We start from the raw sequence: 5,080 nt of genomic DNA, 5'->3' as shown, positions 1-5,080 counted from the left end.
CACCCAGAGATGGAGGCAGAGATTGTCCCCTCAGAGAGCATTTCCCAAATTCACTAAAACTGTTTATATCTATTCTCGTCTCTCTGTTTAGCAGAGGAGAGGATAGGGAGAGGAGAGAGGAGAGAGGAGAGAGGAGAGAGGATAGAGAGGAGAGAGGGAGAGGGGAGAGAGAGAGAGAGAGGGAGAGGGAGAGAGGAGAGGGAGATAGAAAGGGGAGAGAGAGAGGAGAGAGAGAGAGAGAGAGAGAGGGAGAGAGTAGGAGAGAGAGGGAGAGGGGAGAGAGAGAGAGAGAGAGATGGAGAGAGAGACAGAGAGATAGCGAGAGAGAGAGAGAGACAGAGAGGGAGAGAGAGAGAGAGAGAGAGAGGGAGAGAGAGAGGGAGAGAGAGAGGGGGAGAGAGAGAGGGAGAGAGAGAGAATGAGAGGGAGAGAAGGAGAGAGGGAGAGAGAGAGAAGAGAGAGAGAGAGGGAGAGAGAGAGAGGGGAGAGAGAGAAGGAGAGGGAGAGAGAGAGGGGAGAGAGAGAGTGAGGGAGAGAGGAGAGAGAGAGAGAGGGAGGGAGAGAGAGAGGGAGAGAGAGAGAGGGAGAGAGAGAGAGAGAGAGGGAGAGAGAGTGAGGGAGCGAGAGAGAGAAATGGGTGCACATCCAGCAGAGAAAACATGGCCACCTTAGTAATGACTTATAAGGGAACTGTAACATTATTCACAAGGAGTTCTATTGTTGTCAGTGTGTTGCATTCTGGGAAGGTTATTTGCAGCAGCTCAGCAGGAAGTCCATAAAGAATAGTTTGGTTGAACCACAGATCTGTCCTGAGGTTAAACCACCGTTTTATTGTCCTTTCCATTAGATATCTGAGAGCACTAAGCTGAGCACTGCTTCTTCAAATGGAACGCAATGGAAACTTTTCCCACCAAAAAAAGTCCCTTGGATTTGTTTCTGGCAGGAATGGACTGGAGTGATTATTGCTTTCTTGACTGGATGGATGGAGCGAGAGAGAGAGAGAGAGAGGGAGGGAGAGAGAGAGAGAGAGAGAGAGGGAGAGAGAGAGAGAGAGAGAGAGGGAGAGAGAGAGATGGAGAGAGAGAGGGAGGGAGGGAGAGAGAAAAGGCTCTGGTCTGGTAGGCTGGCGTTTTGGAGAGAAAAGAACTTCAGTTATTGGTATTTGCTCAGGCTCGGTTCAGCTCAGGCTACTCAGCCCTATTCCCTATATAGTGCACTACTTTATACTACAGCCCTATTCCCTATGTAGTGCACTACTTTATACTACAGCCCTATTCCCTATATAGTGCAACTACTTTACACTACAGCCCTATTCCCTACATAGTGCACTACTTTATACTACAGCCCTATTCCCTACATAGTGCACTACTTTATACTACAGCCCTATTCCCTACATAGTGCACTACTTTATACTACAGCCCTATTCCCTACATAGTGCACTACTTTATACTACAGCCCTATTCCCTATATAGTGCACTACTTTATACTACAGCCCTATTCCCTATATAGTGCACTACTTTATACTACAGCCCTATTCCCTATGTAGTGCACTACTTTATACTACAGCCCTATTCCCTATATAGTGCACTACTTTATACTACAGCCCTATTCCCTATATAGTGCACTACTTTATACTACAGCCCTATTCCCTATGTAGTGCACTACTTTATACTACAGCCCTATTCCCTATATAGTGCACTACTTTATACTACATCCCTATTCCCTATATAGTCCACTACTTTATACTACAGCCCTATTCCCTATATAGTGCCCTACTTTATACCACAGCCCTATTCCCTATATAACACACTACTTTATACTACTGCCCTATTCCCTATATAGTGCACTACTTTATACTACAGCCCTATTCTATATAACACACTACTTTATACTACAGCCCTATTCCCTATGTAACACACTACTTTATACTACAGCCCTATTCCCTATATAGTGCACTACTTTATACTACAGCCCTATATAGTGCACTACTTTATACTACAGCCCTATATAGTCCACTACTTTATACTACATCCCTATTCCCTATATAGTGCACTACTTTATACTACAGCCCTATTCCCTATATAGTGCACTACTTTACACTACAACCCTATTCCCTATATAGTGCACTACTTTATACTACAGCCCTATTCCCTATATAACACACTACTTTATACTACAGCCCTATTCCCTATATAGTGCACTACTTTATACTACAGCCCTATTCCCTATATAGTGCACTACTTTATACTACAGCCCTATTCCCTATATAGTGCACTACTTTATACTACAGCCCTATTCCCTATATAGTGCACTACTTTATACTACATCCCTATTCCCTATATAGTCCACTACTTTATACTACAGCCCTATTCCCTATATAGTGCACTACTTTATACTACAGCCCTATTCCCTATATAGTGCACTACTTTATACTACAGCCCTATTCCCTATATAGTGCCCTACTTTATACCACAGCCCTATTCCCTATATAACACACTACTTTATACTACTGCCCTATTCCCTATATAGTGCACTACTTTATACTACAGCCCTATTCCCTATATAACACACTACTTTATACTACAGCCCTATTCCCTATGTAACACACTACTTTATACTACAGCCCTATTCCCTATATAGTGCACTACTTTATACTACAGCCCTATATAGTGCACTACTTTATACTACAGCCCTATATAGTCCACTACTTTATACTACATCCCTATTCCCTATATAGTGCACTACTTTATACTACAGCCCTATTCCCTATATAGTGCACTACTTTATACTACAGCCCTATTCCCTATATAGTGCACTACTTTATACTACAGCCCTATTCCCCTATATAACACACTACTTTATACTACAGCCCTATTCCCTATATAGTGCACTACTTTATACTACAGCCCTATTCCCTATATAGTGCACTACTTTATACTACATCCCTATTCCCTATATAGTCCACTACTTTATACTACAGCCCTATTCCCTATATAGTGCCCTACTTTATACCACAGCCCTATTCCCTATATAACACACTACTTTATACTACTGCCCTATTCCCTATATAGTGCACTACTTTATACTACAGCCCTATTCCCTATATAACACACTACTTTATACTACAGCCCTATTCCCTATGTAACACACTACTTTATACTACAGCCCTATTCCCTATATAGTGCACTACTTTATACTACAGCCCTATAGTGCACTACTTTATACTACAGCCCTATATAGTCCACTACTTTATACTACATCCCTATTCCCTATATAGTGCACTACTTTATACTACAGCCCTATTCCCTATATAGTGCACTACTTTATACTACAGCCCTATTCCCTATATAGTGCACTACTTTATACTACAGCCCTATTCCCTATATAACACACTACTTTATACTACAGCCCTATTCCCTATATAGTGCACTACTTTATACTACAGCCCTATTCCCTATATAGTGCACTACTTTATACTACATCCCTATTCCCTATATAGTCCACTACTTTATACTACAGCCCTATTCCCTATATAGTGCACTACTTTATACTACATCCCTATTCCCTATATAGTCCACTACTTTATACTACAGCCCTATTCCCTATATAGTGCCCTACTTTATACCACAGCCCTATTCCCTATATAGTACACTACTTTATACTACAGCCCTATTCCCTATATAGTGCACTACTTTATACTACAGCCCTATTCCGCTATATAACACACTACTTTATACTACAGCCCTATTCCCTATATAGTGCACTACTTTATACTACATCCCTATTCCCTATATAGTCCACTACTTTATACTACAGCCCTATTCCCTATATAGTGCACTACTTTATACTACAGCCCTATTCCCTATATAGTGCACTACTCTATACTACAGCCCTATTCCCTATATAGTGCACTACTTTATACTACAGCCCTATTCCCTATATAGTGCACTACTCTATACTACAGCCCTATTCCTATATAGTGCACTACTCTATACTACAGCCCTATTCCCTATATAGTGCACTACTTTATACTACAGCCCTATTCCCTATATAGTGCACTACTTTATACTACAGCCCTATTCCCTATATAGTGCACTACTTTATACTACAGCCCTATTCCCTATATAGTGCACTACTTTATACTACAGCCCTATTCCCTATATAGTGCACTACTCTATACTACAGCCCTATTCCCTATATAGTGCACTACTTTATACTACAGCCCTATTCCCTATATAGTGCACTACTTTATACTACAGCCCTATTCCCTATATAGTGCACTACTCTATACTACAGCCCTATTCCCTATATAGTCCACTACTTTATACTACAGCCCTATTCCCTATATAGTGCACTACTTTATACTACAGCCCTATTCCCTATATAGTCCACTACTTTATACTACAGCCCTATTCCCTATATAGTCCACTACTTTATACTACAGCCCTATTCCCTATATAGTCCACTACTTTATTCTACAGCCCTATTCCCTATATAGTACACAATGAGTTGCTTTGCAGAGGGTGGATAATGACTCTAAACCTGTCTGAATGAGTTGCTTGGCAGAGGGTGGAGAATGACTCTACACCTGTCTGAATGAGTTGCTTGGCAGGGGGTGGAGAATGACTCTAAACCTGTCTGAATGAGTTGCTTGGCAGAGGGTGGAGAATGACTCTACACCTGTCTGAATGAGTTGCTTGGCAGAGGGTGGAGAATGACTCTAAACCTGTCTGAATGAGTTGCTTGGCAGAGGGTGGAGAATGACTCTAAACCTGTCTGAATGAGTTGCTTGGCAGAGGGTGGAGAATGACTCTAAACCTGTCTGAATGAGTTGCTTTGCAGAGGGTGGAGAATGACTCTACACCTGTCTGAATGAGTTGCTTGGCAGAGGGTGGAGAATGACTCTAAACCTGTCTGAATGAGTTGCTTGGCAGAGGGTGGAGAATGACTCTACACCTGTCTGAATGAGTTGCTTGGCAGAGGGTGGAGAATGACTCTAAACCTGTCTGAATGAGTTGCTTGGCAGAGGGTGGAGAATGACTCTAAACCTGTCTGAATGAGTTGCTTGGCAGAGGGTGGA

The sequence above is a fragment of the Oncorhynchus masou genome, chromosome 24, assembly GCF_036934945.1.
Source record: "Oncorhynchus masou masou isolate Uvic2021 chromosome 24, UVic_Omas_1.1, whole genome shotgun sequence".
Classification (NCBI taxonomy): domain Eukaryota; kingdom Metazoa; phylum Chordata; class Actinopteri; order Salmoniformes; family Salmonidae; genus Oncorhynchus; species Oncorhynchus masou.
Note: the sequence above shows the minus strand (reverse complement) of the source record.